At 46.8% G+C, this 12,561-nt stretch overlaps 1 protein-coding gene across 2 annotated transcripts in view; it reads left to right on the forward strand.

Moving 5' to 3' along the window:
• The window catches only part of EDC4 (enhancer of mRNA decapping 4), a 324,468-nt gene that overhangs the window by 202,710 nt on the left and 109,197 nt on the right, over positions 1-12,561 (forward strand). The window lies entirely within an intron of this gene.

The following is a 12,561-nucleotide window of genomic DNA, read 5'->3' on the forward strand; positions in this document are numbered from 1 at the left end:
ATATGAAATGGTCCCTCTCCTAGTTGAGAATTCCTGAGGTGATTTCTATTGTCTCTCAGATGAGTGCCTTGGTCCGGTAGCTGGTTTTTCAGCCAGTGTGGATTTAGCTATTGAAACAGCTGAAAGGCAGCAAGTGCAGGAAGCCGAGCGAGGCAGTAATGGTAAATTTCCTAGCGTGTAGCAGATGGACTCAAAACAAATGGGTATAGTGTGCTCATGCTAGCAGTTGGAGACGGATCTGACGTCAGCACGGGCACATATACCCCACAGGAAGTGAAGCAATTCAGTAATTTCCGTCTCCAAAGCAGTTTGGAGCTACCCACGCTCGCTGAGCGTGTTTTCCAAATTCTATCGACTAAATTCTTAGAAGAAATCTACTGAAGACGAGCCCCGCACTCCTGTGGTGATACCAGGCGGTCACTCACCCAGTTGAGTTTCCCGAGCTGACTTCCGTGGTCCCTCGGAGGAAGGAGCCTCGGTCCGGTGGCCGGTTCGCGGCAGGGACCCAGCCCCCGAGTGAGAAGGGCTCGGGCGCGGCTTGGCCCCCGAGCGGTTCGGGTGCGGCCTAGAGGCAGCGGGTGCACTTCCTTAAGCGCGGTGGTGAAGGTATTCCCCTCTCCCCCCGCAGCCGGAGACCACCCGGGTTGCAGCCGGGAAGCGCCGAAGACAAGGTAAGGCGTACATCTTTACTTGGTCTCCGAGGGAGTGTGGACTAACTGGGCCTGCCTACGAGGCCGCCCGCCTGGGAGGTCGCCATTTTTTGCCTGCCTACTTATCTTTTCTAATTAAGCGCTTTTGCTTGCTAAACGCACGTTGTTAGCGCACGCGATAGGCGCACGTTGTTAGCGCACGCGATAGGCGCACGTTGTTAGCGCACGCGATAGGCGCACGTTGTTAGCGCACGCGATAGGCGCACGTTGTTAGCGCACGTTGTTAGCGCACGCGATAGGCGCACGTTGTTAGCGCACGCGATAGGCGCACGTTGTTAGCGCACGCGATAGGCGCACGTTGTTAGCGCACGCTACTAGGATACGCGCACGTTGTTAGCGCACGCTACTAGGATACGCGCACATATGCTAAGACGCCCCGATTATAGGCGTACATTTATATAAGACGCCTCGATTATAGGCGCACATTTATATAAGACGCCCGCTATAGGCGCACATTTATATAAGACGCCCGCTATAGGCGCACATTTATATAAGATGCACGTTTATATAAGACGCCCGTTTATAGGCGCACGTTTATATAAGACGCCCGTTTATAGGCGCACGTTTATAGGCGCACGCTTATATAAGACGCCCGTTTATAGGCACACGCTTATATAAGACGCCCGTTTATAGGCACACGCTTATATAAGACGCCCGTTTATAGGCACACGCTTATATAAGACGCCCGTTCATAGGCGCAGGTTGTTACGCGCCTGTGTTAGGCGCACATCGTAGGACGACACCGCATTTGAGGCAAATGGAGCATAAGAAGGCCTCTGCGTCTGCAGAGCTGGCACCCCCAGAATCAGGCATGAACGCTCTAAGCCTTTGCTCAGCATGCAATCTTAGAGCCACACAGAGCGAGGAAGCAGTCTCCCTATGTGCCCAATGTGAGGAAGCCATGGCAGTTCCAGGACAGGACCGGTCCCAGCCCAGCGGTTCCTTAGAGAACACTCCGGACTTAGCAGGCCACAGCGAGCAGCCAGGGAATCCGAGAGACCTGGAACCACTGCGGCCAGATCTGGCTTCGCTTTCCTGGGTGGAATTATTTAAGGGGATTCACGCCTTTGTCCAGATGCAGTCTGCTCCTCAGATGGGTCTTTCCGTCCCGGTTGATCCGGCCCCTGGACCCTCGAGACCTAGGCACAGCCATTCACCACCCGACAGCCCCAATCATGGGGATTCGGATTACTCCCAGGTAAGTGAGGAGCCCCCCGAGGAGAATGAACTTCCCTCGGAGATACAACCATATCGGATCATGAGACTCTTCTTTCGGAGAGAAGATCTGCCGGGCCTGGTCTCACAATGCTTATTGGAGCTGGCCATTCCAGGCCAGGACCCCCCAGGGGTCCCTATACAGAACCCTCTGCTAGAGGGCCTGCGCCAAACGGCTCACCATTTTCCCCTCCTACAAGCAGCACAGCGGCTGGAGGCCTCATTCAAAGGGGGTCGGGCCTTGTCTGGCATGTACCCTCTAGATCCGACAGCCAAGGAACTGCTGGCGTGCCCCAGGGTAGACACCATAATTAACGCAATTGTGAAACGCACCACCATTCCGGTGGATGGGGGGAGCGGCTCTCAAGGATGTGCATGACCGACGCATGGACACCATTCTGAAACAGGGCCTTTGAGGTAGCAGCCATGTCCCTTCGAATTGCGACTTGCTGCACCGTGGTGATGCGCTCCTGTTTATCACAGGCAAGAAATAACACCCCGGGAGAAGACATGGAATCGGCTCTCGCATTTCTCACAGACGCAGCCTCCGACCTCGTCCGTACGTCAGCCAAGGGAGTGTTCTCCTCAGTGGCAGCCAGAAGACAGCTTTGGCTACGCAATTGGGCGGCCAACTCGTCCTCCAAGACTCGACTCACAAGAATGCCCTTTAAGGGTTGCCTACTGTTCAGCAGCGACCTTGAGAATTGGGCTACTAAATGGGGTGCTTCTCCGTTACCCCGTCTACCAGAAGACAAGTCAAGGAGGAACCAGCGTTCTGTTTCTAGACCATCCAGAGGTAGAAACTCACAGCGCTTCAACCCTTACAGGTCTCGCTATGAAGCACCTCGTTCTCAGGCCAGGAATCAGCCCTTTCGGGCTAAGCACACCAAGAAGAGAACCGGCCTGGGTTCTGGCCCCGGCCGTAACCCACAATGACAATCAGCCGACTCATCCGAGGGTAGCAGCCATAGGGGGCAGGCTAACCCTCTTCTACCGCAGGTGGGTCGAAATCACTTCGGACCAGTGGGTCCTCGCCATCATCCGGGAAGGATATTACCTGGATTTCTTTCGGCTTCCGCCGAACAAGTTTGTGGAATCTCCTTGTTCGCCACTCAAGGCAGTGGCACTAGAAGTGACATTACAGAGGCTCCTGGCCCTAAAAGCCATAATCCCAGTACCTGCGGAAGAGGTACCTTCTGGGCATTATTCCATTTATTTCATAGTACCCAAGAAGGAGGGCACCTTCAGGCCCGTCCTGGACCTCAAGTCAGTCAACCGACACCTACGGGTCCCCAGCTTTCGCATGGAAACTCTACGGTCTGTCAAGAATTCAGTACAGCCAGGGGAGTTTCTCACCTCCCTAGATCTGTCAGAAGCCTACCTGCATATCCCAATTCATCGGGATCATCAGCGCTATTTACGCTTCAAAGTCCTGAATCAGCACTTCCAGTTCCGGGCCTTACCCTTCGGGTTAGCCACCGCGCCGCGGATTTTTACCAAGGTAACAGTTGTAGTGGCAGCGGCACTCAGGAAGGAATCCATCCTTCCTGAGTGCCAATCGTCCATCCCTACCTGGACGATTGGCTGATCAGGGCAAAGTCACTGGAAGAGAGTCACCGGGCAACCAACAGAGTGATAGCTCTTCTAGAAAACCTAGGATGGGTAGTCAACATAAAGAAGAGTTCCCTACAGCCATCCCAGTTGCTGGAATACCTAGGGGTCCAATTTGACACCCAGGAAGACATGGTCAGCCTGACCTCCAAGAGAAAGTCAAAACTCTGGACTCATCTGCAGGTCTTGCTGAGCGCCAGCCGGCCCACAGCTCGAGATTATCTCCAAGTCCTTGGCCTCATGGCATCCACCCTGGAGGTGGTGCCATGGGCGCGGGCTCATATGAGACCATTGCAACGCGCCCTTCTAGCTCGATGGAGTCCACGATCACAGGACTACACCATACACCTGCCTCTACCAGCCAGAGTGCGGACTCAACTGCGCTGGTGGTTATGGCCCGGCCACTTGAGCCGGGGGTCAAGAATGTCCTCCCCAACCTGGATTCTGCTCACCACAGATGCCAGCCTGAACGGATGGGGAGCGCACTGCGAGGAGCTCACCGCCCAAGGACGGTGGACCAGAGAAGAGTCAAGATGGAATATCAACCGACTAGAGGCACGGGCAGTCTGGCTAGCGTGCCTGCGATTTGCCCACAGACTTCGCGACAGAGCGGTCAGAGTGATGTCAGACAGCGCCACCACAGTGGCATACATCAATCGACAGGGCGGCACCAGAAGCCAACAGGTGTCCCTCGAAATAACTCCCCTGATGATTTGGGCAGAGGCCAATCTTCAGGACATCTCCGCCGTACATATCGCCGGGAAGGACAACACTGCAGCAGACTTCCTCAGCAGAGAAAGCCTAAACCCGGGAGAATGGCAGCTGTCACCCACAGCCTTTCAGATAATTGTGGATCACTGGGGGACTCCAGCCATGGACCTATTAGCAGACAGGTCCATTGCTCAAGTTCCCAGATATTTCAGCCGCAGGCGGGATCCTCGAGCTCAGGGGATCGATGCCTTGGTACAGCCATGGCCTCGGGATCCTACTATATGCATTTCCTCCATGGCCCCTGTTGGGCGCCATTGTTCACAGGATTCAGCGACACAGAGGTCTAGTTCTTCTAGTGGCCCCGGACTGGCCAAGAAGACCCTGGTACGCAGACATGAGAAGACTACTGGCAGGGAATCCTCTACCTCTGCCTCCATACCGGGACCTGCTACGGCAAGGCCCCATCCTCCACGAGGCTCCAGCTCAATTCTCTCTTACGGTCTGGCCATTGAGAGGGCTAGACTGAAGAAAAGAGGATACTCAGAGCCGGTGATAGATACACTCCTCCGAGCACGCAAGTTCTCCACATCGCTGACATATATCAGGATCTGGAGAATCTTTGAAGCCTGGTGTGATTCTCACAGCACCAATTCGCATACCGCACAGATTCCTATCATTTTGGACTTCCTACAAGATGGACTTCAGAAGGGTCTCTCCCTCAGCTCCATCAAGGTACAGGTAGCAGTGCTGTCTTGCTACGGTCCCAGACGTGACGGCAAATCCATTGCCCACCACCCAGATGTTTCACGCTTCCTGAAAGGAGTTAAACACATTCGCCCGCCACTGAAGTGGCCAGTGCCCTTGTGGAACCTTAACCTAGTATTGGAATTTCTAGCGGGATCAGCCTTCAGGCCCCTTCGAGGCCTGTCCCTCCGGTTGTTAACCTTGAAGATGGTGTTCTTGCTGGCTGTGTGTTCAGCACGCCGCATCTCAGAGCTACAAGCACTGTCCTGCCGTGATCCGTTTCTCAGAATCACTCCAGAGGCTATCCATTTTCGCACGGTTCCTTCCTTCTTACCCAAAGTAGTCTCACAATTTCACCTCAACCAAACCATATCCTTGCCAACCACGGAAGGTTTGAAGAAGTCGGAAGAAGGTCGAATACTACGCCATCTAGACATCGGCAGACTGGTGTCCAGATACCTGGAAATGTCAGAAGCAGTACGAAAGACGGACCATCTGTTCGTCCTTCACAGCGGGAAGAAGCAAGGGGAAGCGGCCTCACGGCCAACCATCGCCCAACATGGTCCTCCCTCCATACCTTCTCCAGATTCTACCGTCTGGACGTCCAGGCCAGGGAGGACACAGCATTTGCGAGGGCAATCCTAAACGGACCTCGGGCAGCCTCCCGCCCAGTCCGGGAGTAGCTTTTGTACATCCCACTTGTTTTGAGTCCATCTGCTAAATGCCAGGAAATGTAGAGATTACTTACCTGACAATATCGTTTTCCTTAGTGTATGCAGATGGACTCAGCATCCCGCCCGGCTGCCGGTATACATGGGGATTCGCCGACTCACGGTAAGCCATGTTTTCTTATATAGGGCATCCACCCTGCCGGGTGTCGACGCCTTCCGGCTGAGAACACTGGCTGTCTCCAGCTACTATCAATTGGTCAGGGTAATCCTGTTCATTTAATCGATCGGTCAGTCACACATATATCCATAAAGCTTTTGCAAGGAAGATTACTGAATTGCTGCACTTCCTGCAGGGGTATATGTACCCGTGCTGATGTCAGATCCGTCTCCAGCTGCTAGCACGAGCACACTATACCCACTTGTTTTGAGTCCATCTGCATACACTAAGGAAAACTAGATTATCAGGTAAGTAATCTCTACAATATACTACATCTACCGGTTCACATTTCTCTACATGTTTATTAACTCCTTCAAAAAAATGAAGTAGATTTGTGAGGCAAGACTTGCCTTGGGTAAAGCCATGCTGACTTTGTTCCATTAAACCATGTCTTTCTATATGTTCTGTGATTTTGATGTTTAGAATACTTTCCACTATTTTTCCTGGCACTGAAGTCAGGCTAACTGGTCTGTAGTTTCCCGGATCGCCCCTGGAGCCATTTTTAAATATTGGGGTTACATTAGCCACCCTCCAGTCTTCAGGTACAATGGATGATTTTAATGATAGATTTAAAATTTTAACTAATCTGAGATTTCATTTTTGAGTTCCTTCAGAACCCTGGGGTGCATTCCATCTCTGTCCAGGTGATTTGCTACTCTTTAGTTTGTCAGTGTGGCCTACAACATCTTCCAGGTTTACAGTGATTTGGTTCAGTTTATCGGACTCATCTCCCTTGAAAGCTATCTCCAGAACCAATATCTCCCCAACATCCTCAATAGTAAACACACAAGCAAAGAATAAATGTAGTCTTTTTGCAATGGCCTTATCCTCTCTATGAGCCCCTTTAACTCCTCAGTCATCTAGCAATCCATCTGACTCCCTCACAGGTTTCCTGTTTCAGATATATTTTTTAAAAGTTTTTATTATAAATTTTTGCTTCAATGGCCAACTTCATTTCAAATTCTCTCTTAGCCTGTCTTATCAATGTTTTACTTTTAACTTGACAATGCTTATGCTTTTTCCTATTTTCTTCAAATGGATCCTTCCAATTTCTGAAGGATGGTGTTTTATTTTTTGGCTAAAATAGCCTCTTTCATCTCACTTGAGGAAGTTGAACTTGGAAAATGGCATTAGTTTAATTGAAAATAGTACTATTTCACAGAGATTATTTGCATGATTGTGCTTGGGAAGTTGTGGTTCCCAATTTTATTTTTTGTAATAAATGTTTCTATTGGTGATTGTGAGTGAGTCCTCTGGTATGCATGTTGTGTGTGGGTATTTTTTTATTTTTGCATAATATCTTTTGTGGAAGTTGAGTTTTTGAATATGTACTATACAAATTTGTGTATGGGTTGATTTGTATTCAAGGGTTTATATAAGATACATGTAAAATCACATTTGTATTAAAATTGGGACATAAGTTTAAATACAATTTTGTTTTAATAATGTGTTAAGGCCTATTTGAAATTTATTATATACTTACCCCTATTATTTGGGCATATTACTTCTTTGGGGCAAGTAATTTTGCTTTAGCCAATATATTGGTTTTTTTATTGGGTAATTGAAATCTCCCATTATTACTGCACTGCCAAATTGGTTTGCTTCCCTGATTTCTCTTAGCATTTCATCATCTGTCTTAACATTTTGTCCAGGTGGACAGTAGAATACTCCTAAATTATACTGTTACCCAACACACATGGGATTTCTACCCATATAGATTCTACTGAGTTTTTAGTCTCTTTTATATGAACTTTATCCTGTTGGACTCTATGCCCTCCCGGACATAAAGTGCCACATCCCCACCAAGTTGATCCTCCCTATCATTGCGATATAATTTGCATCCTGCTATAGCACTGTCCCATTGGTTATCCTCCTTCCACCAAGTCTCTGAGATACCAATTAAGTCTATGTCATCATTCACTGCTATAAACGCTAACTCTCCCATTTTACTTCTTAGATTTCTGGCATTGGCATACAAACATTTCAAAATGTGTTTTCTGTTTGTATTAACAACCTGCTCTTCAGTTGATAGAGATAATTTGGAATCCTTTAACTCAGGTGATTCTTTACTTATAGGCTCATGGACTGCTTTTGCTTTTATTGAAATTTCTCTGTTGGGATGCCCTAACTCACCTGTTTCATTAGTATCCTTCGAAGATACCTTCCTCGAAACCATGCACTGCTGAGTGACTGTCTGCTTTCCCTCTTGTTCTAGTTTAAAAGCTGCTCTATCTCTTTTTTTAAAAGTTAGTGCCAGCAGCCTGGCTTTACTCTGATTAAGGTGGAGCCCATCCTTTCAGAAAAGTCTCCCCCTTCCCCAAAAGGTTGATATAAGACTTCAAATGAAGCAAGCCCCACATGAATCTTGCAACTAAGGGTTGTAATAAAAATTGGTCTTCCTTCTGTATAATTGTGGTATGTGCCAATTGCACTAAAATTAATCCTGACTGATCTGTTCTTGAGAGGTTGTCCAGTTCCTTACAAAACTGAATCACTCTTCTCTGCTCCATCGTTTTATCCAAGCATTGAGACTCCAGAACTCTGCCTGCCTCGGGGGCCCTGTACTTGGAACAGGCTTGCATCTCAGTTGTAATTTATTGAAGCCCTGCTGAGTACAACTCAAGTGATGGCTTTTCTCCATATCAGAAGAATCTCTAAACTTAGTGTCTGCAGCCAAAGAATTTAGGAAGGAGTAAGCAGACATTTTATACCAAGGATACTGGGCTTTATGGCCTCAACAGTTCATGTAATTTCTAATGGCATGTCTATATATGAGATATGGCCAATAGGCATTAAAGTCCCATTTGATCCAAACCACTCAAGGACTTTAGAACTGTATCTGCATATCGGGAAAAACTCAAGACTTCCTATCTTTATAGCTCTCCCATTCCAGTCTGGCCAAGGGTATCCTCTACAAAATTCATCTGTGTTTATTTGTAGTAACCACAGATGCATCTAACATGCATTCGGCGAGCACATCTAAATTGTCTCCATGCTCGGGGTCTTTGGTGCTTCCAGGAGAAAAGGCTGTACCTTCTGGAGCTAAGGGCAATATGTTAACACACTTAAGATTTTGAGAAATCAGGAGGTGAATCAAATTCTTTCCCCAAAAAAATAATCAGGTAGCTATGTTCTACCTGAACAAACAGGGAGGGAACTGGATCTCTCCCTCTGCTTTGGGAAGACAGTCTATAGATCTAGACCATCTCACAAGGGGCAACTCTCGAACTACCTACCTGGATGGTTCAAAGATTATTTGAGCATACAAACTGAGTCACTTGCTAGACTTTAATAAGTGGTTTTTAGTTCAAAGTGCAGTGACAGCATCTTCTTCCAGTAAGAATCTCCCTTGGTATATCAGTTTGCAATGACTTGGAACAAGAAGGTGCTAGCTTTCTGCTCCATTAAATGCCTTTTCACTGCATGGGGAAAAAGGCTTTGCATGTTTCCACTTAACTCTATTGACAAAAATCTTAAAACTCAGATGAACAAAGGACTATGAACCTTTTAGCTCCCTCTTGGCTAAGAAACATTTGATTTCCCATTTTTCAGGATTTATTCACCAAGAAACCAACCAAGTTGGAACCATTTTCCAACTCTGATATTGCAGAACCAAGGAACATTGATTGCTTTATCACAATCTCTAGTTCCAAATCCCTTGCTCTCATGGCTCGGATTTTGGAGCAGAGTAATATTTTTTTATTTATTTGATCCAGACTCAGGCACTTATGGCTTCCAGGAAGTGCTTCTTAACCCAGTCATAGTCACATCTAGGCAGTCAAAGTTTTCAGGAATCTGCAATGAATATATATGAGACAGCTTTGCATTCACTGCCTTCATTGTATGTAAATCCTCTTTTCTACATGTTCATTGTGGATATCCTGAAAACTAGTCTGGCTGGTGTGTCCTGAGCACTTGATTGAGAACCCCTGCACTAGAAGAAAATACTGCAAATGGAAGAGGTTTGCTATCTGGTGTGATGAGTTCCCTAGATCCTTTCTCATTTCCCACTCAAAAATTGTGAAATACTTTCTGAATATCTCTCAAGACCAGCTCTGTTAGGGTTAATCTTAGTGCAGTTTTTACAAATGAAAAATGAAGTTATTTCAAGAGGTGCTAAGTTCTGTTTGAGGTTCCCCATGTAGATGTATAGTTGTGTATCAAGAAAATAGATATGTTTTTTCCGATGCTGTGCAGTTGAGACAGTATTTAGATTCACACTCCTAAGAAACCTCAGGAAGGAGTTGGTCATTAATGTTATAGGTGCATGAAGCTATGGTTATTCTGATTGAAATTATGTACTGCAATATCTGCTTTATTGTTCTTGTCTCTCCAAAATTTCCTATAATAGATTGAGTTACTTATTTTTTGCCCAGTTTTGGGCTGTTTAACTTGGAAGTTATTACTTTTGGAGATTTGCTGTAACATTGTCTTAATGTAAAATTTGTTGAAATTCAATAAAAATAAAATCTTAGTGCAGTTGGCACATACCACCATTATGTAGAAGGAAGACCAATTTTTATGACCACCCTTAGTTGTAAGATTCATGTGGGGCTTGATTCATTTGAAGCTTATCAAGCCATCTGCAGTCTAATGGGACCTCTTCATGGTTTTAATCCAGCTGAAAAAAAACCCATTTCGAGCTTTTGTCCTCCTGTGGACTAAACTATCAGATGTCACATTTTGGATGGCAGTCACTTCACCTTGCAGGGTTGGAGAGCTTCAGGATCCAGTAACATTCAAAATATAGTGATTTTTATCATAACATGGTATATACTTATTTATTTTTGTTTATATTCTGCCTTTTGGCACTTTAAAGTGAATTAAATTCAGGTACTGTAGCCATTTCCCTAACCCCAGAGGGTTTACTAAGTTTGTACCTGAGGTAATGAAAGGTTAAGTGACTTGCCCAAGACTACAAGAAGTGGCAGTGGGATTTAGACCTTGGTTTCCTTGCTTTGTATTCTGCTGCTGTAACCATTAGGCGACTACTCACTTCTGCATGCATCCCAAGTTTCTACCTAAGGTTGTGATAGATTTCCTCCTCAATCAGTTAATTATACTTCAAACATTTATCCTAAAGCCACTTGTCAATAACCATGAATGAGCCCTGCATAATTCAGATAGTATAAAAGGCACACTTTGTGTCTAGAACAGACTAAAGCAGTGCTTCTCAACCGGTGTGTCGCGACACACCAGTGTGTCGCCAAGCACCGGCTGGTGTGTCGCATGCTCCCGGTCTCTCCCGCTGCTCTTCCTTCCCTGCTGCCGTTGCCGCCGGGCTATCAGCACTTTCAAGCCCAGCAGGAACGGCAGCGGCGCTAGAAGAAGCTCTGGCACCCGTGGCTGGCCTTTTCTTCTTCCCGCGCCCCTCTTCCCTCCCCCTCCGTGACCCGGAACAGGAAGTGATATGCGGTACGCGGGAAGGAGAAAGAGCCGGCCCGTGCCGCGTGGAAAAGTAGCAGCGGCGGCAGCAGCAGCGGCCCCCGAGCAATTGAAGCAGCCGGAAAGGAGACAGCAACATGAGCCTCCCGGGGCCGATGGGATTCTTCTTTATTGGCCTGCGGGGGCTGGAGGAGGAGGCTGCTGCAGCTACCATTTGTGCTCGGGGGGGGGGGAAGTGAGTGAGAGAAAGAAGTCGCCAGCCTGCGTGTAAGTGAGAGGATGTATTTGATTGAGAGCATTTTGCTCCTGTTTGAGTGTATTCCATAATACAGGTATAACTGTGTGCGGATTAGTTTATGTGCATTACTACAGATCCTGGGAGTATGTTAGGTCGGTTCTGTGTCTGTTACCGAGATGAGATATTTTGCTAGCATGTAAGCGTTTGTATCAGTCTTATTTGTTGTGTTTCTCATGAGGGACATGCATTGGTGGTAAACTGCTGTCTTTTCATAAGTAAGGCTATTGAGCCTGGAAGTAGAAGGAGTTTGAGTTGCTGTTACTGAGATGACACCAGAACCAGAATATCTTTTTTGTAGGGTGAGTTGTGTGGGGAATGTCGTAATTCTGCTTTACATTTATTATTGTGGGTCGGGGGGGTTCCCATGGATGCAAACTGTACTTTTACATCTAGCCCCGTGACGATCATGGGTCAGTGTGTCATGCATGTGAGAACCATCTGTCAGGTGTGTCCCGACAGAAAAAAGGTTGAGAACCACTGGACTAAAGACATTTTAAAAATCTACTTAACTTTGTTTCTTTTTGCCCCAATTAACCTTAGCTTGGTGATTTGAAGAGAATGCTAATTGTATAACAGATTGTATATTTTTCATGTATGCCCAAACTTATTTGCATTGATAACTCTTTAGAAGATCAACCACTATTGAAGAGATTTACAAAGCTGCAACATGGCATTCATCCTATGCATTTACATTTCATTTTTTGTGAAGAAACAGGTTTGGGTGAGACAGTCTTCAGGATCTCTTTGAGAACTAGAACCCAGTTCCAGCACTTTTAGGGCCTATTCTTTTCATTTTGGGCTGGCTGTCAAAAATTGGGGGATCTGCCCTATTGGTGGGACTGTTAGTTGTCACCCTTTATTTTCTTAGAAAAGGACCCTTAGCTAGGGAGTCACATTAGTATAACTCCTTGATCCATCTTGCTTACAGTGAAAGCAAAGTTTCTTTCCTGTAACGGCTGTTCTCTGAAGACAAATCACCAGTCATACACATTCTCCCTC

Source organism: Rhinatrema bivittatum, chromosome 7 (genome assembly GCF_901001135.1).
Source record: "Rhinatrema bivittatum chromosome 7, aRhiBiv1.1, whole genome shotgun sequence".
NCBI classification, from domain to species: Eukaryota; Metazoa; Chordata; class Amphibia; order Gymnophiona; family Rhinatrematidae; genus Rhinatrema; species Rhinatrema bivittatum.